The 23,243-nt window shown below is 46.6% G+C and overlaps 1 long non-coding RNA gene across 2 annotated transcripts in view; it reads left to right on the forward strand.

Moving 5' to 3' along the window:
* LOC112579915 overlaps positions 1-20,360 on the forward strand; it is a 43,313-nt gene extending 22,953 nt beyond the window's left edge. The window contains exons 2-3 of one of the 2 annotated variants that reach the window (XR_003104206.3): positions 9,758-9,936; positions 19,333-20,360. This is a non-coding gene — a long non-coding RNA (uncharacterized LOC112579915). Of the gene's footprint in view, positions 1-9,757; positions 9,937-10,697; positions 10,753-19,332 lie in introns of those variants that run through there. The other variant, XR_006545501.2, reaches the window with a different exon arrangement.
* Positions 20,361-23,243: the final 2,883 nt, after the last annotated feature.

A 23,243-nucleotide genomic window follows, 5' to 3' on the forward strand; every position in this document is an offset into this window, starting at 1 on the left:
ATGAATCCAATATTTGTGACTGGTGTCTGGGGTGGGGCTATCTTGTGATATAAAACCCTTAACCTGTTGGATCTGCATGGACCCCGGGTGGTTAGTTTTAGAATTGAATTAAAGAATTAATTAATTAATTAAATTAGTTCATTGAAGTTAAAAATAACCTTTAATTAAATCGAATTAAAAGTTGAGTCCTCTAAAAGTCTCATGCAGGGTTTGGTGGTCCAGTGTTTAACAGCTTTCACTTCTGTGGCCCAGTTTCAATCCCTGGTCGGGGAACTAAGATTCCACAAGCTGAGTGAGTGGTGTGGCCAAAAAAAAAAAAAAGTCTCCTGCAGTATTTCTGCCTGTGATTCACTGAACAAAACGCAAAATCACACGACCACACCTTGGTGTGAGAGAGGCGGAAAAGTATCTTTATTGTAGGCAATGAGACCAGGGTTCTATTACTAAAGAAAAAAAAGAGGAGAATGTATATTAGGTATGTAACTAGCTACAAAGGATAACCATAGCATCTCCATTTATTGAGCACTTACTGTGCAGGAAGCACAGTGCAGAGCACTTAATCAGTGTGGTCTGGTCAAACAAGATTGCCCTCTGGTAGCCAGGAAAACACACACAAACTCACAGAGAGAAGCCTTTTAGGCTCAGCCTGTTCACTGGGAGCCATTGATGTGGAAAGTCTCTGTAATGTGATCCAGCGGGAGGGAGGGGGTGAGGTCCCCTTAGCATAATAAGGTCAGGATTACTGAAATCAAATCAAAATCTGTAACCTGGAGGAAATATGAGTGTCCCGCGCAGAAGGTAAGGGGGAGGGATGTTTTCAAAAGGAAATTAATCTTTGTGGTTTGTGACATGTTTGATTTTAAGTACCTTGAGAGAAAAGCAGCCACTACCTGACCGGGGAAACCCCCGCTGTTCCAGCCAACCCCATCCTCCCCACTCCTGTCCCCAGAGGAGTCAACAAACGATGGGGACCAAAGTCCCTCTGTCCCCCCTCTTCGAGTCAGCAGAAACTCGGAGAAGAAAGACTTTTAACAGTCAGCAGACTCCGCGAACTGTGTACTTAGCAATTTACAAAGAGGGGCTTCGCCAGGGACTTTGACATTTTTACAGAGAAGGGTGATGTTTCATGAGTTGTTAAAAGGTTGGAGACAGAAGTAGGCGGTTCAGAGAGAAAGGGAGCATCGCAAGGCTGCCATTTCGCACAACCCCAGGGTCATGCCCACCCACAGAGAAGAGAGGATGTCACCAGCTCTAAAGACTCAGGACACAGGGGATTGGAATGGGAGGAGAGGGAAGGGGTTGGAAGAACTATTGGAGGGCTAAAGGCTGAAGCAATGGGAGATGCCCTGGGAATGGAGACAGGCTTGGGGTTCCCAAGTATCTGGGGAGGCTGCATCTGAACTACAAGCAGCCAGTCTGAACAAAGACGCCTGAGCCAACACTTGGCACAGAGAGAGAGATGTTGCCAGTGTTCAGGGGCTCCGTAGGACTAATCAAAGGGCATGTGAGGGTCACGGGTGTAGACCAAAGAACAGCTGACCCAACTTTGTCACATAATTCCATCTGGCTTTGCTAGCTAGTCTGGCCTGAACAGGTGGACCAATGAGATGCAAGGAGGACCGTGGTCTGAGCTAAGGCCAGAAGGCTTCCCCCAAACTGTTTTGCCTGGATAGGAATCCCACCACTCCCGTACAAGACAAGAGATAGGAAGCCCTGAGTTACGATTAAGCGTGCATGCGTGCGTGCTATGTTGCTTCAGTCGTGTCCGACTCTGTGATCCCATGGACTGTAGCCCGCCAGGCTCCTCTGTCCATGGGTTTCCCCAGACAAGAATACGGGAGTGGGTTGCCATGCCCTCCTCCAAAGGATCTTCCCAACCCAAGGATGGAACCCACGTCTCCTGTGGCTCCTGCATTGTCGGGCGGACTCTTTACAGCTGAGCCACAGCCTAAGCCTACATACTGATTTCCCTAACACGTGGAAGTCTTGGGTCAGGAGTAAGTTGATTTCAGAACGCTTAAGTGATGTTCCCAGATTCCAGTCACCATCACCATCATCCCAAAGCTGAGAGGGTCTGATATCATTCAGTTCAGTTCAGTTCAGTTCAGTCACTCAGTCCTGTCCGACTCTTGGTGACCCCATGAATCGCAGCACGCCAGGCCTCCCTGTCCATCACCAACTCCCGGAGTTCACTCAGACTCACATCCATCGAGTCAGTGATGCCATCCAGCCATCTCATCCTCTGTCGTCCCCTTCTCCTCCTGCCCTCAATCCCTCCCAGCATCAGAGTCTTTTCTAATGAGTCAACTCTTCGCATGAGGTGGCCAAAGTACTGGAGTTTCAGCTTTAGCATCATTCTTTCCCAAGAAATCCCAGGGCTGATCTCTTTCAGAATGGACTGGTTGGATCTCCTTGCAGTCCAAGGGACTCTCAAGAGTCTTCTCCAACACCACAGTTCAAAAGCATCAATTCTTCGGCACTCAGCCTTCTTCACAGTCCCCAACTCTCACATCCATACATGACCACAGGAGAAACCATAGCCTTGACTAGATGGACCTTTGTTGGCAAAATAATGTCTCTGCTTTTGAATATGCTATCTAGGTTGGACATAACTTTCCTTCCAAGGAGTAAGCATCTTTAATTTCATGGCTGCAGTCACCATCTGCAGTGATTTGGGAGCCCAAAAAAATAAAGTCTGACACTGTTTCCACTGTTTCCCCATCTATTTGCCATGAAGTGATGGGACCAGATTCCATGATCTTCGTTTTCTGATTCTCTTCATCTTCCCTCTCAGCAGTCCACAGCATCAGCTTCCCTGAAGGTCAACTGTCCAGATGGTCACAAAGTGGCTGCCGCTACTCACTGAGGCACCTTGGTTTCGCAGAGGGTTGGGGGAGGAAAGGGAGGGGCTGCTCACACCCCTTAGCTCAGACCACGCCCCTCCTTGCATCTCATTGGTCCACCTGTTCAGGCCAGAGTCTGAATCCATCGCTACCAAAGCCAGATGGAATTATGTGACAAAGTTGGGTCAGCTGTTCTCAGTATGGTCCCAAGACCAGCAACATGCACATCGCCTGAGAACTTGTTAGAGATGCAGATCCTTCAGCCTCGTCTCACACCTGCCCAATCACAAACCCTAGGGGTGGGACCCAGCGGGCTGGATTTTCACGAGCTCTCCAGGGATTCTGATCCAGGAACCCCTGCTTTAGGTAAAGGTCTTCTGGAACTGCTCTCAAGGTCTAGTCGTGGGGATGACTTTGGAGGAAGATAGTGGGGCCGTTTGAGGGTGGGGGAGGGGAAGAATACCCTCTTCAGTGGGCATTGCAGAGCCTGCTGTGGACAGCAAGATGCCAGGGACAGTGTGGACTCAGGAGTCTGCATCTGCAGTAAGGAGACAGCAAGACTAAAGTCTCCTCTTAGGACCAACCCGCCGACCCCCACCCCAGAGGAAAAGGATAAGTCAAACGGACAGGAGGAAAAAAAAAGAACTACATGCATACTATGTCATTTGACCTCACAGCTTCCCTCTAGAAGGGGTGTTATTAAATTCTCAGTTTTTAGTGATGAGGAAATCGAGGTTCAGAGAAGTCACTGCTGCAAGTCTACACACAGCCGCCTATTCCCTGTGCATCTCTTCCAGCTTCGTGTCCACGTGATGTACCAGTGGCAGGGGCAGTGGGAGTCGTGGGCATCAAAGGGGTGCATTTGGTGTAGACAACTTTAAAACTGTAATAAAGCAGGCTAAAAGTCCTTCATTGTGAAAGTGTAACAGCAATTTTTAATGATCAAAATGCAATAGCAATTCTAATTATTTCTCAAAAAAACTGGGGAAAAATAATAAAAGAAAAAAATGGAATAGCAATTCTAAATAAGGTCAGAGGCAAGATTCTCTCCCCTGAGTTGATTTTGGGTTCTAAACAATCTCTGTGGTTAACTGTTGAATTTTAATAATAGAAATGATAATATAGGGAATTCTCTGGCCACCCAGTGGATAGGACTCTGTGCTGTCACTGCCGAGGGCCTGGGTTCAATCTCTGGTCAGGGAACTAAGATTCCACAAGCCCCGTGGCATGGCAAAAAAAAAAAAGTAAAAGACAAAATAAAAGTTAAAATATGACACAAATAATATAAATTAAAAACAAGCACTTTTAAATAACTCCTCTTTTAACAAACCAGAGAAGGCAATGGCACCCCACTCCAGTACTCTTGCCTGGAAAATCCCATGGACGGAGGAGCCTGGTAGGCTGCAGTCCATGGGGTCGCTAAGAGTCGGACACGACTGAGCGACTTCACTTTCCCTTTTCACTTTGATGCATTGGAGAAGGAAATGGCAACCCACTCCAGTGTTCTTGGCTGGAGAATCCCAGGGATGGGGGAGCCTGGTGGGCTGCCGTCTATGGGGTCGCACAGAGTTGGATACGACTGGAGTGACTTAGCAGCAGCAGCAGCTTTTAACAAACATTGTAGTCTCTGCTAAGTCACTTCAGTTGTATCCAACGCTCTGTGACCCCATGAACTGTAGCCTGCCAGGCTCCTCAGTCCATGGGATTCTCCAGGCAAGAACACTGGAGTAGGTTTCCATATGCCCCTCCAGGGGATCTTCCCAACTCAGGGACTGAACCCATGTCTCTTTTGTCTCCTGCATTGGCAGGTGGGTTCTTTACCACTAAGCTACCAGGGAAGCCCTCCATGTAGGGAGCTAATTCAGAGAATTCTCAGTTATACAGCTAATCCCTGACACAGTTGGTCTCAGCCATCTTGGTTTCAAAAGAAAGTTTATAATAATACAAAATTACAGGGCATGGTTTATCACTTCCAGCCCCTTTGGTACTACATCTCCCTCATTTAAGCAGTAGATTAAAAAAAAAAAAATAGTACAGTGATTGCCAAGCTGAAGAAACAGAACCTAGCCTGCTTCATTTCTGTCAATCTATATGGCCACTTGGAGTTTTTATTTGTGTTTAAAATTTAAAATAGTGAAATAGCAGGTAAATGATAAGGTGGAATGCTTTTGTTCAGTCAGTGTTAATTGTAGTTCATGCATGAAATAGTTTCAGTTCAGTTCAGTTCAGTTCAGTCGCTCAGTCGTGTCCAACTCTTTTCGACCCCATGAATCGTAGCACGCCAGGCCTCCCTGTCCATTACCATCTCCCGGAGTTCACTCAAACTCACAACCATCAAGTCGGTGATGCCATCCAGCCATCTCATCCTCTGTCGTCCCCTTTTCCTCCTGCCCCCAATCCCTCCCAGCATCAGAGTCTTTTCCAAGGAGTCAACTCTTCGCATGAGGTGGCCAAAGTACTGGAGTTTCAGCTTTAGCATCATTCCTTCCAAGGAACACCCAGGGCCAATCTTCTTTAGAATGGACTGGTTGGATCTCCTTGCAGTCCAAGGGACTCTCAAGAGTCTTCTCCAACACCACAGTTCAAAAGCATCAATTCTTCGGTGCTCAGCTTTCTTCACAGTCCAACTTTCACATCCATACACGACCACTGGAAAAACCATAGCCTTGACTAGACGAACCTTTGTTGGCAAAGTAATGTCTCTGCTTTTCAATATGCTATCTAGGTTGGTCATAACTTTTCTTCCAAGAGTAAGTGTCTTTTAATTTCATGGCTGCACTCACCATCTGCAGTGATTTTGGAGCCCAAAAAAATAAAGTACTGTTTCCCCATCTATTTCCCATGAAGTGATGGGACCAGATGCCATGATCTTTGTTTTCTGAATGTTGAGCTTTAAGCCAACTTTTTCACTCTCCTCTTTCACTTTCATCAAGAGGCTTTTTAGTTCCTCTTCACTTTCTGCCATAAGGGTGGTGTCATCTGCATATCTGAGTTTATTGATATTTCTCCTGGCAATCTTGATTCCAGTCCAGCGTTTCTCATGATGTACTCTGCATAAAAGTTAAATAAGCAGGGTGATAATATACAGCCTTGACGTACTCCTTTTCCTATTTGGAACCAGTCTGCTGTTTCATGTCCAGTTCTAACTGTTGCTTCCTGACCTGCACTGAATGTCAATAATACTTTTAAAAATTGAAATGCGTTCCTACTTCCTAGTTGTTGACAGTTTTAAAATGAAAGAATGAATCAAGAAAATGATGATGATTAATAGTGAAAATATTTTTATCATCTAGATGTTACCTAAAGGTGAGGGGTCCAGCTGCTCATCTCTCAAAAGCCAATAAACAGGACAGGTTGGTGGAAAGGAAAGTTTGCTTTATTTCAGATGCCAGCAACTGGGGGCAAAGTCCGACTCCACCCGCACTGGCAGCCAGTGGAGCAAGAGCCTTTATAGACAGAAGGAGGCGGCTACATGCAGAAACAGCACAGTCAGCTCTGACAGTCACCTTCAGATTGGTCATCAGTGGTCTGACCAGTGTCATCTTGGTTAAGTACAGTTCATCTTCGGTTCCAGGGTCCACTTGTTCACATTTCTTTGAGGCCAGTTCTTGGAATTGTGGCGGTGTATGTCATGGGTACAGTCTGGTCATCGTGTAGTTAATTTCTTCACCCTGGTGTTTTAGTATCTATAAGACAGCTCACAGGATGTGGCTCAGAATATTATTGGTGGCCCTTGAGAAAGAGCTAAAGGTCTTGACTGTCCTTAATCACTACATTATTTGGTCTCCTTTGACTGTTCCTTTTTTTCTGTATTTCTCATTTCTCTGATTAAACTTATTCATTGACTAAAGTTTTCCACAGGCAAAAGGCGAGCAGACACTTTGTGACCCCATGGCTTGTAGCCTGCCAGGCTCCTCTGTCCATGGGATTTTCGGGAATGTTAAAGATGATATATGCTGGGTCAAGTACAATTCTTCAAATGTCTGAAGACGATTTTATGCCATTGCTGCGAGTTCTCTCTTCCTGGCTAAATGGCTCTAATTCCTTTGCTCCTCAGCTGACACATTTCAGATGTCTGCTTGCCCAGTGTCACCGCTAGAGCCTAGTGGAGGCCTTCTCGGACTGTGGCATCCAGAGAGGAGAATTCTGCAGGAGAGGAGAGCCAACACAAGCCTTAGAATTGGGTGTGCCTGGCTGCAAATCCAGGATGTGGCCATGTGAGCTTGGGCAGGTCATTTTCTCACTGAGCATGTTTCATCATCTCTACAATTTGGTTAAGGATGTTTATCATCTCTTAGGGTTAATATGAGAATTAGATGAGCTAATTTATTGTTTATTGAGGTGTGGTTATTCATCCTTTTTCCATCCCCACCTTCTAAGCGGAGAGGATTCTTGCCAACTCAGCTCCATGATACATTGCCTTTATTATGCAGGACCCTAGTCCTGGGTTATATCTTGGGAGAGAAGGGGTCGGGCAGTTTTGAGATCTGAGAGTGTGTCTAGGGACTGACTTCTCTAGGGAGAGCTCTCTGTAAGGGAAGAAGAAATGTTTTGAAGAAGTCATACTTTGCATTGAAAATAAGCTCCCTCCAAATCCAAATCCATACCTATTAGAATAGCTACAACGAAAAAGACCAACCTAATCAAGTGCTGGTGAGCATGTGGAGCAAATGCAACTCTCATGCCCTGCTGTTAGAAGCATCAGGTGGGAGGATTTCCTGGTGGTTCAGTGGTTAGAACTTCATGCTTCCACTGCCGGGGCACAGGTTCAGTCCACACACACACACACACACACACACACACACACACACAGAAATGTAAAGCGATGCCAATACTTTGTAGTTCGTAGTTCTGGTTTTTTGTGGGGGCTTTTTGTTTTTGTTTTTTTGGCCACAGAGCAGGCAGGATCTTAGTTTCCCAGCCAGGGATCAAATCTGTGTTCCCTACACTTCAGGGAACACTAGAGTACTAGAGTACTAACCGCTGTATTGCCAGGGAATTCCCAGTTTGCAGTTTCAAAAAGCTGAATATATAACTACCATCTGATCTAACTGTTTCACTTTTAGGTATCCACCCTTAAGACACGAAAATATGTGCAGAAGCAAACTTGTACCACTAATGTGCCTAGCAGCTTTATTTGTGAAAGTGAGAAGCGGTTTAGTCCCTCAGTCTTGTCTGACTCTTTGTGACCTCATGGACTGGAGCCTGCCAGGCCCTTCGAGCCATGGAATTCTCCAGGCAAGAATACCGGAGTAGGTAGCCATTCCTTTCTCCAGGGGGTCTTCCCAACCCAGAGATTGAACCTGGGTCTCCCCACATTGCGGGCAGACTCTTTATCGTCTGAGCCACCAGGGAAGCCCAGTTGGAAGCAACCCAGTGACCATCAACCAGTGAATGGATAAACACAGGGTGTTGCATCCATACCATTGACTGGGACTCGGCAACAAAGTGAAAGGAGTTAATTATACATAAAACTACGTGAGCAAATCTCAAAATAATTACACGGAGTGAAAGAAGGCAGGCGAAAATGAGAATTACTGTGTGATTTCACTTAGATAAAAGTCCAGAAAATACAGAGTCATCTGCAGTGACAGAAGGCAGTCCAGTGGTTACTGGGTACGGTGGGAGGGCGGGAGAGGCAGGAGGAAAGGATTCCAAAACGCAGGAGGAAACCCTTGGAGGTTACGGGTGTATTCATTATCTTGATTGTGGTGATAGTTTCACAGGTGGACTTCTGTCAAAACTTGTCAAATTATACACTTTAAACACGTGCAGCTCATTGTATGTCAATTACACTGCAACAGAGCCTTGTTAAAAATGTACTCATCCATTTGCATTCTTTTGAGAGACAGGGAAAGGGTCTTAATTACTTTCATTTTTCCTGACAAATAAGTCACCATGCAGCGACAAGGCCACCAGAAGCCCTGGGTATATTCAGTTTACATATATGACGCAGACAGCTTGGTGGCTGGCTCAATGAAAAGCAGTGATTGGGATTATTAATGCAGCATTCCAGGTACCATGTGAATGAATTCTCTATTTAGACCAGAAGCTGAAAATTTAGAGAACTTTAGGGGCCAGGCAGGTGAAATAAAGCAACAGTGAGACAGGCATATATAATAGGTAATGGTAGAGACTGGGCTTCTCTGGAATCTGCCTGCAGTGCAGGAGACCCGGGTTCGATCCCTGGGTCGGGAAGATCCCCTGGAGAAGGGAACAACTACCCCATCCAGTATTCTTGCCTGGGAAATGCCTGGTGGGCCATAGTCCATGGGATTGCAAAGAGTCGGGCAGGACTGAGCGACTAACACACACACAATGGCAGAGACTATGGCAAAAATAATTTATGTCCGGTCCAAATGCATTCAGGTTCTAAGTGTTAAACAGCACACATGGGTGGCCTGAATTGGGCAAGTTTTGGGGTAGGGGGTGGCATGGCAGTTCCCACACTATCCCTATAACAGAATACATCAGGTCAAGCAGGTCCTTGAAACTTAGTGATGTGATAGCAACAGCTGACATTTTTTTGTTTTTATATATAAAAAAATCTTGACCACACCCCCATGACATGTGGGATCTTAGTTCCCCGACCAGGGATCGAACCCTCACTCCCTGCATTGGAAGGCAAAGTCTTAACCACTGGACTGCTGGGGAATTGCAGCATCAACTGATGTTTCACAACATGCTTTTATTCGGTCCTCCTGACAACACCCTATGCTTGATAGGATTATCCCCATTTTCTAGATGAGAAAATGGATGTTCACCAGGACTCCCACCCAGGGCCAGTGAAACTAAGACTCTGCCTTGCTGCTTCTCATCCTGGCTTGAGTTTTTCCCCATCCAGCTGCACCTGTGATTGTATTAGCTTTGTTTACTCTGGTGGAGAAAACTCAGCTATCTCTCCATTCTCACAGTGGTCACCTCTGAGACCAAGGGTGTTCTGGAAGGAGAAAGAGCTCAAGAAGCCCCCTGGTGGACATTCCAGGGAAAAAAGGAGTTGGAAACGCTGCCTGTTATGACTCTGATTTTTTAAAAAATAAATTCCCTTTGTAAGGAGTTCATCTGTGTCTGAACATCCTAGGGTATAATGCAGGTAAGTTCACTTTAAGGAAGCTATTATATATGGTCAGTAATTATGTGATATCTTTATACGGTGTCAGATGGTAACCAGACTTATCATCGTGATTGTTTTGAAATGTATAGACATACTGAATCACTGTGTTGTGTAACAGGGACTAATGTAGTATTGTGGATCAATTACACTTCGAAAAACAAACTGGGGGACTTCCCTGGTGGTCCAGGGACTGAGAATCTGTGCTCCCAATGCAGGGGGCTCGGGTTCGGTCCCTGGTCGGAGACTTAGGTCCCACTTGCCACAAATAAGAGTTGGCATGCCACAACTAAAGATTCTGAATGCCAAAACTAAGACCCCCTAACAGACAAATAAATCAATATTAAAAAAAGAAAAAAACAAACTCATAGAAAAAGAGAACATATTTATGGTTATCAGAGGTGGGGGCAGGGGGAGGAGGAATTGGACGAAGGCAGTCAGTCAAAAGGCACAGCCCTCAGGGAATTCCCTGGCGATCCAGTGGTTAGGACTGCACACTTCCACTGCTGAGGATCCCTGGTGTGGGGACGAGGATCCTGAAAGTTGCGGGGCGTGGACAAAAACAGAAGTTATAAAATCTCAGTTACTAGGGGTGTAATGTACAACATGATAAGTATGATTAACACTGATGTATGTTACATACGAAAGTTAAGAGAGTACATCCCAAGGGTTATTCTCATCACAAATAAAAATTTTTTTTCTATTTCTTTAATGTTGTATCTATGGCTTCCCATGTGGTTCAGTGGTAAAGAATGTGTCTGCCAAGGCAGGAGATGTGGGTTTGATTCCTGGGTCAGGAAGATCCCCTGGAGGAGGAAGTGGCAACCCACTCCAGTATTCTCGCCTGGGACATCCCATGGACAGGGGAGCCTACGGGGCTACAGGCCATGGGGTCGCAAAGAGTCACGACAGCGACTGAACAGCAACAACAATGTTGACAGATGATGAATGTTCACTAAACTTATTGTGGTCACCATCTTGTGATGTTTGTAAGTCAAATCATTGTGCTAATCAAATAAAAAGCAGTCAAATAAATAAATTTATTTATTTATAAATAAATAAATAACTTTAAAAATTCTATCATCTCCACAGAGGAAAAGCGGGGTGGGCGGGAGTTATTCAGGCCTAGAGAAGTGGAACCCGTTCTGGTTTGGGGAGTCAGAGAAAGGGACTTTCCTGAGGAAGTTCTGGTGAATAAAGCGGGGGAGGTGGAATGACAGGCAGACTGGAAAACCTTGAGACAGATGGGAGAAGAAACGTGGACGTGATGCAGAAAGCCAGTGGAGAACCCAACAGAGGACAGTGGTCAAATTGGGGGTGTATTGCGAATATCGCTGACTAAGAGGGACAGAGGGGAGCAGGGGATGTCCCTGCCAAGTCCCGGCTTCCCCTCGCATGATTATTAGGAGAAAGGCAGAAGCGAGGGCAACTGTGAAGCCTGTAGCAGAGTCACTGGCTCCCAATGTGAGCGGCTCAGGGCAGTGGAGAGACCACGCAGCCCTGGGACTCAGACTTTGAGACCTCCCCTCGATGGCTTATTGGGCTTCCCAGGGGGCGCAATGGTAAAGAACCCACCTGCCAAGGCAGGAGATGCAAGAGACATGGTGGATTCGATCCCTGGGTAGGGAAGATCTCCTTCAGTAGGAAATGGTACTCCACTCCAGTACTCTTGTCTGGAGAATCCCATGGACAGAGGAGCCTGGTGGGCTACAGTCCATGGGGTCGCAAAGAGTTGGACACGACTGAGCACACGCGTGCACACACACACACACACACATTCAATGGCTTATCAACTGGGTGTCCTGCAAATAGTTTGACCTCTCTGGGCCTCTGGGGGCTCTGGATGGACTGGGGGAGGTGAGGCTGTGAGGCTCTGAGCTGCCTTCTCAGCGTTTCTCAGCACGTTGTACTCTGGCCAGCCTCAGGCTGTGCTGACAACCGCTGGAGTCCCCACGCCGCCGCCTCCTACGCATGGCTTCAGAGTCTCTAGGTAAATTCCAGGCCCCGCCCGGCCAAGCCTCAGCTCTTAAATGACAGAGTGCTGCGTTAGGAGAGTGTGTCCCCACTCCAGGACTGCACCTCTGTTCCATGGTTTCTTGAGCCCAGGCTTGTCCCCAGCCGGCCTCCAGGGGCAGGGAACAGGCTCTCTGAACCCCAGTTTCACCATCTGCATCACGAGGATTTGTGAGGATTCAAGGAGATTTCTCGGCACACAAAGTGTTCAACCCACAATGTGGTATGCAGTGACTTCCAATAACACTTTTCATTTTTAAAAAAATATTTATTTATTTGGCTGTGCTGGGTCTTAGTTGTGGCATGCAGGATCCTCAATCTTTATTGGGGCATGTGGGATCTCTAGTCGCAACGTGAGCAATCTAATTCCCTGATCAGGGATCAAACCAGGGCCCCTTGCATTGGGAGCTTGGCGTCTTAGCCACTGGACCACCAGGGAAGTCCCTAACTTTTTTATTTTTTAAAAGACATTTTATTACATAATAGTCAACACATACCCTGTGACATATTTATTCTAAAAACATTGATGAAGGACCTGCTGGGTACCAGACCCCGCGGTAGATACTGGGGATACAGCAGGGACTAAGATCTCATTGCTGTCTCTGTAGAACTTACCCTGTAGAAAGAGTGATGGGTGCGTGAGTGCATGTGAAGTCATGTCCGACTCTTTGTGAGTCTATGGACTGAAGCCCACCAGGCTCCTCTGTCCATGGGATTCTCCAGGCAAGAATTCTGGAGTGTATTGCCATGCCCGCCTCCAGGGGATCTTCCCAACCCAGGGATCAAACCCACATCTCTTACATTTCCTGCGGGTTCTTTACCACTACCACCACCTGGGAAGCCCTCAACAAAGCAATGGCTGTCATATTATTATTTACATTTCTCTATTACAGCCTACCCCAGTTTTAGCCATCTTAAGAGATCCCCACTGGACTTCCTTGGCGATCCAGTGGTTAAGACTGAGGACTTCCACTGTAGGGGGTGTGGGTTCAATCCCTGGTCAGGGAACTAAAATCCTACACGCCACAGGGGGCATGGCCAAAAATAAAGAAGCGGTCCTTTAGTCTTTCTCCATCCTCCTCCATCAAGAGGGCTTCCTGTTTTGCCACACCTCACATTCGTCTCCTTACTGATGAGTCCTGAAGCGCTTTACAGCTCAGTTAGAAAACCTGAGTCAGGAGTCCTGGGTTCAACATGTTGCTTAAACATAGGTTCTCTCTGTGACCTTGAGCGAGTCATTGGTCTGCTCTGTACCTCAGTTTCTCCATCCTGAAACCGAAAGATAAGAGCCTCTTCAAGACCCCTTCCAGCTTAGACCATGGATTGGACTGTCTATGTTTGTATGTGTGTGTGTGTGTGTCTTTCCAGTCCCATCTCTCATTCCTGTAGTTTGGAGGATCCACCTTGTAGATCAGATATCAGATTTTGTATGGAACAAAAATATCAAATACTTGTTCTCACCAGGCTGGATCATTTGGATGGAATCCCTTGAAGCACAGGCAGAAGGCTCCGTGGGAGGAGAGGTGGCCTGGACTTTGGGTGGCTACCAGTGTCCCTTGGAGGCAGCAGGCTCTTTGTGGCAAAATCCTTAGCTGTGGTTTCCGTCATCTACTTCCGCTCCCCAGGGTTTCTGCCAATTTTCAAACCTGTCTCACTCGCCAATTCTCTAAGCTTACAGGTATCCTTCCAACAACCTCCTTTCTGCTAAAGTTACCTAGATTCTGTTGGCAACCCTTGGGCTCAGACTTTCAAGTGGTCCCTGTGACATAACCACAGGTCTTGCCTTTTTTTTTTTTATTCTTAACTTTTTTTGTTATGTCTTGTCTTTTCTGAAAAAAATATTTATTTTATTTATGGCCTTGCTGGCTCCCTGTGGCTGCACGTGGTTTTCTCTAGTAGCATCTAGTGGGGGCCAGCTTCTATTTGCGGTGCTTGGCTTCTCATTGCGGTGGTTTCTCTTGTTGCTGAGCACAGGCTCCAGGCACGAGGGCTTCAGTGGTTGCAGCACGTGGGCTCTAGAGCACAGGCTCAATAGTTGCAGCACACGGGCCCAGCTGCTCTGTGGCATGTGGGATCTCCCTGCATCAGGGATGGAACCTGTATCTCTTGCATTGGCGGATGAATTCTTTACCACTGAGTCACCAGGGAAGCCCTAGTTGTTTGTTTGTTTGTTTGTTTGTTTTAACATGTGTGGGATCTTAGTTCCCTGACCAGGGAGCGAATCCTCACCCCCTGCGCTGGAAGCATGGAATCTTACCCACTGGATAGCCATGGAATTCCTCCCATGTGTCTTTCCTTAAGTGTGTCTTGCCTTTTGGATGCGTGTGACTTATGTCTCCTCACCCTTAACCTCCCCTCCCCAGATAGAGGGGTATCTTGAGGGCTCCAAAGCAGTGCGAAAAATCAAAGCCAGGTGTTTCATAGAAATGGAATCCTTCCAAAGTTCATGGAGCATCTTCTAGAGGGTCAAATTGTCAGCCTGATATAGCCAGGCTATATCAGAATTCCATGGAATGTATAGTCCATAGGGTCGCAAAGAATCAGACACGACTGAACAACTTTGACTTTCAAGAGGCACTTGAATTTGCATCTCTTGTTTCGGTGGGTAGAATGCTGCAGTTTCTGCCTTATTGTCCTTGTGCGCGTGCACGCTCAGTCATGTCCGACTCTTTGCAACCCCATGGACTGTAGCCTACCAGGCTCCTCTGTCCATGGGATTTTCCAGGCAAGGAAAATTGGATTTTCCAATTTTCCAGTATTGGAGTGGTTGCCACTTCCTACTCCAGGGGCTCTTGCCGACCCAGGAATTGAACCTGTGTCTCCGGCATCAGTCGGTGGGTTTTTTACCACTGTCGCCACCTGGGAAGCCCCTGTTGTCCTTGAATGTGTCTTTTAAGGCCATGACTGGGATAGGGGTGGCAGAGTGAGATGAGCACAGACTTTGGAGTCATTCACTAGCTGTGTAACCCTTGGAAAGTCCCTTAACCTCTCTGACCCTCAGTCTCTTCACCTCTCAAATGGAAATAATAATTTGCAAGAATGTTGTGAAAAAGATCAGCCTGACACCGAGGAGGTATTCATTAAATGTTTATGAAAGACAGGATTCTGAGATCTTAAATTTGGAAGGGCACAGCAGGAGACTTGGCTCAGAGTGGGTGCTTTGAAAATGGGCTTTCTCTTCCCTCAGCTTGTTTTTTTTCCAAAGTAATCTCTCTCTCTCTTTTTTTTACTTTTAATTTCATATTGGTATATAGCCAATTAACAATGTAGTGATAGTTTCAGGTGGACAGCAGAGGGAACTCAGTCATATGTATCCATTCTCCCCCAAACTCTCCTCCCATCCAGGCTGCCACAACTTTAAGCAGAGTTCCCTGTGCTATACAGAAGGATGAAATAATCTTTTTTGATTGAAATACAGTTGCTTTAAATATTGTATTAGGTTCAGATGTACAGCAAAGTGAGATATATATATATATATATACACACACACACACACACATACTTTTAATCTCTTTTTCCCATTATAGGTTACTATGAGATATTGAATATAGCTCCTTGTGCTATACAGTAAATCCTTGTTCCCCCAGCTTTTTGATGGCTGGGCGGAGTTCCTGGCTAAGGATGTTTTGGCTGAGCTAGATTTGGGCACTCAGGCCACAATGCCTTCCAGTGAGGCCCTGTGGGTTAGAAATAGACGAGTCCCCAAATGGCTTGGGGACCATAGGTATAAGGTACGGCTCGTGGGCTTCTTGGAAACGAATTGATATCCTGTCCAGGCGGGTGAACCTGGAATTCAGACAGGCTCAAACCAGCCCAGCAGGCTTGGAGGGGCAGAAAGAAGCCAGATAGAGGGAGGAATAGGGCCCTGAGGCAAAAATCATAGGAGGAAGGCAACTGGCAGAGAGGGCAGGCTTGACAGAGGACGGGGCTGAGATGCGAGAGAACGGCTGTGCTGGGAACAATCGGAGACTGTGTGTGCCCACGTGGTCCTCGCTGGCTGTGGATGGAGAAGCCTGTGGTGAGAAGGCTAAAAGGGACTCAAGTGGGGCTCTGGCAAGGGGCCCCCCTCCTCCCTGTAGAAGGTCCACGGGAAACACGGCAGGGGTCAGCAGATAGCCTCCCTGGTCAACAGGCAGGGGGACAGGGCCTGAGACGCACCCCTTCCACCCCACCCTCCAGACAGCAGACAGCAGCTCTAGCTCTCCTGAAGTAACTGCTCTCTTCTGGGACCTCACAAAGCGCCACAGCACTTGTCAGAACCCACAGCATCACTAGGACATTCGGTGAAGGGGACCGTGTCCAGGACAGGACCTGCGTGCCCACCATGCTGTGGGGGCGGGGCACGAGCGGTTATGGAGGCCTTGGAGCACCAAGACCGTCAGCGTAGGCCTGGCTGTGGCCGTGGTCCCTGCTGTACTCAAGGCCCATCTGCAACTGTTTGTTCGCCAGCTCTATGCCAAGCTCCAACCCAGATGTACAGTGGGAGCAACAGGGAGGAGCTTCAAGGCAGCAGGGGAGATAACAAGCAAGTGATCAGGCGATCAGGTGAGTCACTGGTGATTTGGGGTAGATCAGCTGGGTGGGGCTGAGCGCCCAGGGCAGACTCGGTCCTTTGTGTCACTGTGGGAACAGTGAGAGAGGGACAGAGGGGCCACTGTTCTTTCCCCCCCAGGATTTGCCTTGTGGGGGTGCCTGGCCCACCTGAGAAGTCAGGTTGGCAGAATGGCCTGCCCAGGAGGGCAGGTCAGCCTGGTAGCCCCTCAGCAAGCCCACCCCAGCCTTCTCATCTTAGGAATGAGGCCAAGTGGGCGAGCATGCTCAGAACCACTGGTGGGGTTGGCATTGTGCTTCTGCCTGTCCAGGCTCCAGGGCTGGGGCGTCACCTGTGACTCATCCCAGGTGGTGCTGGGGAGCAGCCTGCCATGCCCCACCCCCACCAAACACACCACACACACACACACACACACACACCCCGGCTCTGGACTTCTACGAGAGGACCTGATCAGTGGTGTTTATGGCAGTGGGGGCTTATGATCACTGGGGCAGCAGCCCAAACCCTCCCCTTTGCAAGCTCCACGGTGGCCGCGACGAAATTCAAGGCTCCTTTCCACCCCTTCCTGTGGGCAGGGGGTGTGGTTTGGGGGGACATTATATCAGCGTTTCTTAGGGCAGGGGCCTGGGCTGTCTTGCCACATCCAGAACACTTGCTCTAGGAGGCGACCAGCTGGCTGTCCCCCCACCCCCACCCCCTTTGCTTCTTCTCCCTCAAAAGTGCTTGCTTCAAAGTCCACTCTGTTTCTGCCTTTGCACCCCCATTGCATTCATTCAAACTGGGACACCCCGCCCTTTTGCTTCCCAGGTCATCACCTTTCTCTGGATTCAAAGCCTGGTCCCCGTCCATTTATTACCTCTGTATTTTCAGTTTCTCTATTCGTAAACTAGGAAGAGTCTAGCCTCATAGGGCAGTTATCAGATTTTTCATCCAGCAAGTACTGTGTGAGTTAAGAGACCCAAAGCCCTTTGAAAAGTGCCTGGCATACAATAAGCACTCAATAAATGGTAGCTATTTCACTATTACTGTAATTAAATATTTACCGAGTGTCTATTCTGCTAGGCCCTGGGGATTCAGTGGTGAAGAAAACAGACAATATTACAGTGGATGAGGTCAGATAAAGGATGTGCGGCATCTGACACCTAAGGACCCCCAATAAGTAAGGGGGGTCCTCCTGCCTTTCCCCCCAGGAGTATTCCCAGCTCAGAGACCCCTCTGGTTCTGTGTTCATCAAACCTATAGGCTTGACCTGAGATGGAGGTTGTGAGATGCTTCTGGCTGGCGGTAGGGCCCCCAGAGTGTCTAGTCACCTTGGGGTGGGCCATGTGCCACCTAGGAAAACTTTCCCTGGGGAGGAGTCCTGGGGAGAAGTCTAGCAGATGCGGGGGTGCAACTTCGAGGGTGGTGGTGAGTCCTTTCTCGTATCCCAGCCAGCTTCTAGAAATGGGGTGTCAGGAGCTTGCCTTCCATGAGTCCTTTTGGTCGGGCCCAGGTTCCCCTTAGGACACTGACTCAGGCCTGACTCTCAGCAACAAAGTTGGTTCATCTCAAAGGTTTAAGCCTGGTTTTGCAATTTTCACATCTCATTCTGGAATGCAGACTTGCCACTCAGGGCTTCACGTGAGGGTGTGGCCCGGTGGTCGTGGTGGTTTAGTTGCTCGGTTGTGTCTGACTCTTAGCGACCCCACAGACTGTAGCCCGTCAGGCTCCTCTGTCCATGGGATTTTCCAGGTAAGAATACTGGAGTGGGTGGCCATTTCCTTCTCCAGGGGATCTTCCTGACCCAGGGATCAAACCCAAGTCTCCTGCATTGGCAGATGGATTCTTTACCACCATGCATGCAGAGGGCATGGCCTAGGAGGTCCCAATCATAGGCAAGAAAGAGCACAGGCTGAGGCGGAGGGTATCTGAGTCCGTTGTAAGAAGCACTTCCAGGCTCTGGGCTCAATTTAAAATGCTTCTTGGGCCTTCCCTGGTGGCCCAATGGTTAAGAATCTGTCTTCCAATGCAGGGGAAGTGGGTTCAATCCCTTGTTGGGGAGCCAAGATCACACATGTCCCAAAATGAAGACCTGGAAGAATTTTTTAAAAAAACCTTCTTGCTCCAGGGCAGAGGGACATCATTGGGGATGGATCAGTTGCAAAGATAGAGGCTGGGTTAACTTTGCAGAGAGAGGGATTTTAAAATACCTTAGAAGTTATAGATATGGTTTAACTCTGGAAGTTGGATTTAGGTAGGAGACAGGACAGAGCTCCAGGCAGCAGAAAAGCTGAGGATGTTTATCATAATAAAGTCTCCATGGAGTGTTTATAGGTGTCAGGTGCTGTGCAAAATACATCATGTGCATTATCTCATGGAATCTTTACAACAGCCTCATGAGGTTGCTGCTGTTACCATCTGCACTGAAGAGGAAAGAAGGCAAAAGGCTCAGAGAGGTCAGGTCAGCCGCCCAAGGCCACTCAGCTAACAGGTGACGGAGCCAGAACGTGGGCCCAGTGCCACTGTCACTGCCTGGGCGAAGCACGATGCCAAAGTCAGAGTCCTGAGCTACAGAAGAAAAGGAATACTGGTGGGAGGTGCTTTGCCTTTATTAGAGGGATTTTTTTTATTTGACTGCGTGGCCTGAGGGCTCTCAGTTCCCCCACCAGCGACTGAAGCCAGGCCACAGCCATGAAAGCGCCAAGTCCTAAGCATTGGACCACCAAGGAATTCCCATACCACAGGGATTTTTAACCCTGGCTGGGCACTAGAATCATAAGGAAACAGGGACTTCCCTGGCATTTCAGTGGTTAACACTCTCATTTCCACTGCAGGAGGCTAAGGTTCGATCTTCCATCTCCCGATCTCTCCAGTTGGGGAACAAGATCCCACAAGCCTCGCGGCACTGCCGGAAAAACAACAACAACCAGGAAACAGTATAAAATGTAGATTCTTCGTCCCTACTGCCGGAGATACTAATCCAGTAAATGGAGCCTAGCATCCTTATTTTTCAGTTTTGTAAATGACTCTGTTGATTTGGGTTGAAAACTATTGCCCTACCCTGAATGGGGGTTTTCAGGGAGCTGACCTCTTCCCAATTCCAGTGGGCTTTAGGCTGGAATCCAAATCATCCTGAAGATGTTTGGGAATGGGTGTGAAGTGGATCGAGGATACGGTTATGTCATTTGGTTGGTTTCAAATTGTGACTCTGCCGTGAACTAGGTATGTCACCTTGAACAAATGGGTTCACTTTTTTCAAAGCCTCAATTTAATAAAGGGGGCTAATTATACTGACTGTAAGGGGACACCCTGATTAATAAAAGGGTTAAAGAATGTAAGGGGTGGCAATGGCCAAGTAGTTTCATCAGAATATTTTTGTGTGTGTGGCCTCAGTTGTGTCTGACTCTTCGTGACCTCATGGATTGTAGCCTGCCAGGCTCCTCTGTTCATGGAATTTTCCAGGCACGAATAACTGGAATGTGTTGCCATTTCCTCCTCCAGGGGAACTTCTGGACACTGGGATCAAACCTGCATCTCTTGCATTTCCTGAATTGGCAGGTGAATTCTTTTACTGCTGCACCACCTGAAGAATAAAATGAGCAGTCTTGAGAGAAACAACAGAATCCAGGGTCTGTACAATAACCAGCACACAAAAATCAAGTGCTAGACATAGGAAGAAATAGAAAACGGACTCAATCTCAAAGAGAAAAAGTGATGACCCAGATGTTAGAGTTAGCATCAAGAACTTTAAAGCAACTCATAAATATTTTCAAACTCTGTGCGCCCCCCCCAAATATAGTCATAATGAAGGAACAGATGAGGAACTTCAGCAGAGAACTGGAACTATTAAAACAAAATCAAATGGAAATTCCAGAAGTAAAAAGTACAGTAACCGAAATGAAGAACTAACTTGATAGGTTCAGTAGCAGAATGAACATGACAAAGGAAAGAGTGAATCTGCAGATTGATCAACACAAATTATCCACCCTTAAGACCAGGGAGAAAAAGAAGTCACTGGAAAAAATTATACAGAGTTTCATGGACCTGTGGGACAACATTCAAAGATCTACATACCACATGTCATTCAAATTTTAGAAAAAGAAAAGAGAAAGAATGGGGCATAAAAATATTCAGAGAGAGGGAGTTCCCTGGTGACCTAGTGGTTAGGACTCCAAGCTTTCACTTCTGTGGCCTGGGTTCAACCCCTGCTCAGGGAATTGAGATCCTGAAAGCCATGGGGTGTGACCAAAAGAAAAGTATTTGAAGATATAGTTACTGATGATTTCTCAAATTTAATAGATACATTTATAGATTCATGGGGAAAGAAATGGCAACCCTCTCCAGTATTCTTGCCTGGAAAATCCCATGGACAGAGGAGCCTGGCGAGCTATATAGTCCATGGGGTCGCAAAGAGGTGGACACAGCTTAGCAACTGAGCATGCACATGAATGATGATAGTGACATTAAGGATCTCTGCATGGATGTGTTTAACATCTTTATGTCTTCTTTGGAAAAATATCATTTGAGTCTTTAGTCCATTTTTAATTGGATTGGGTTTTTCTGATATTATTGTATAAGCTGTTTATACATTATGGATATTAATCCCTCACTGGTCATATCATTTGCAAATATTTTCTCCCATTCAGTTGGTTGTCTTTTTGTATTGTCAATGGATTCCTTTGCTGTCCAAAAGCTTTTAAGTTTAATTAGGTCCCATTTGACTTATTTTTGCCTAGGTCTCCTTTATCTTACGATATATATATATATATATAACTACGATTTATGTCAAAGAATGTCCTGCCTATATTTTCCTCTAGGAGTTTTATGGTTTCCAGTCTTGTATTTAAGCATTAACCACTTTGACTTTATTTTTGTATGTTATGTGACAAAATGTTCTAATATCATGTAACTGTGCAGTTTTTCCAGAACCACTGATTGAAGAAACTGTTTTTTTCATCATGTATATTCTTGCCTCTTTTGCCATAAATTAATTGAACATAAAAAATGTATAGATTCCAAAATCTCTGTGAATATTCACCAAAATAAGTCAAAGGCTGAGCCATAAACAAACTTTAACAAATCCCAGAAGGTTGAAGCCTTACAGAGGATGTGCTCTGACCACAGCAGAATTAAATCAGCAATTAATAACCATAGGATAGCTAGGAAAGCCCCACATATTTAGAAATTAAACAGCACACATCTAAAAATCCCATGGTATTCCAAAAACCTGCACAAAGATATTTGTTCTATTTTATTCATACTTGCCAAAACCTGAAAGCATCCTAGATGTCCTTCAGTAGGTGAATGGATAAGCAAACTCTGGTACATTCATACAATGGAATATAATTCAGTGATTAAAAAAAGAAAAGTTATCAAACCATGAAAAGACAGAGAAGACTTAGCATATTGCTAGGTGGAAAGAAAAAAAAAGGCCCAACTGAAAAGTTTACATACTGTATGATTCCAACTATATGACATTCTAGAAAAGGCAAGTCTATGGAGACAATGAAAAGATTGGTGGTTGCCAAGGATTTAGTGAGTGGGGGGCGGGGGGAGTGGGAGGGTGGGAGAGAGGGAGGGAAGGATGAACACAAGGGAATTTTAGGGCAATGAAAGTATTCTCTATAATGGTGAATACATATTATACATTTGTCAAAACAGAATCTACAACACTGAGAGTGAACTCTAATGTAAACTACAGACTTTAGTTAATAAGGATGTACCATTAGTGGGTCATCAACTGTACTGAACGTACCACGCTAACGCAAGATGTAAATCATAAGGGAAAACTTGTTGGGGAAGAAGGGGTGTGTGGGAACTCTCTGAACCTTCCCATCAATTTTTCTGTAAACCTAAAATTGGTCTTAAAAAGTTAAAAAAAAAATTTTTTTAAAGGAACTCATGATCAAAGACTGAAAGTGACCTGATACCTAATAAGATCAGCATTATGTCCCTTCCCTTCAATCCTCTGTCTTACCCATGTCCCTAAGAGAGATTTCTCTTCCCTTAAGGCTTCTCTTTCTCAGTCAGAGAGAAGGTCGTGGGGAACAGGGAGGGATGCTGAATTCGAGATCATGGGAGTCATGGGACTATCAGGTAGAACCAGTTGTTTTGAAACCTGGTTTGCCTTTTCGCTCACTCAAGCATTCATTCCATGAACTTTGAGCTTCTTTGCGCTGAGTTCTGCACTGGGATCTGAAGGTGAAACTGGCCACAGTCCCTTCCCATAAGGCATGCACAGCCCAAGGGAGAGGATGACAAGTCAACAGGCACTGACCGTTCACTGTGCTAAGTTAAAGGACACGGGGAAACTCAGGGGTCTGTGGGAATGTGGGAGAGGAGTGTCTAACTCAGCCTGGATTTGCTCAAGTGAGACTTTCTGAAGGAGGGGACATAGAATTTAGTCATTTCTGACTCTTGCAACCCCACGACTGCAGCTTCCAGGCTCCTTTGTCTGTGGGATTCTCCAGGCAAAAATACTGGAGTGGATTGCCATTTCCTCCTCCATGGGATCCAGGGATTGAACCTGTGTCTCCTGCATGTGCAGGCGGATTTGTTACCACTGAGCCACCAGGGAATCCCGGGGAGATAGAAACCAAGCCTCAAGTTTACGAGCAGCTGTTAAGAAGCAGAAAGCACAGCCCATTGGAAGCTGCAAGCGGTTCACTCTGTGTCTGTGTGTGTGTGTATGTGTGTATTGGAAGGGAGTGTTGGAAAGAGGTGATAAGTGGGCTGGAGAGCCAGG

The sequence above is a fragment of the Bubalus bubalis genome, chromosome 17 (genome assembly GCF_019923935.1).
Source record: "Bubalus bubalis isolate 160015118507 breed Murrah chromosome 17, NDDB_SH_1, whole genome shotgun sequence".
In the NCBI taxonomy this organism is placed as follows: domain Eukaryota; kingdom Metazoa; phylum Chordata; class Mammalia; order Artiodactyla; family Bovidae; genus Bubalus; species Bubalus bubalis.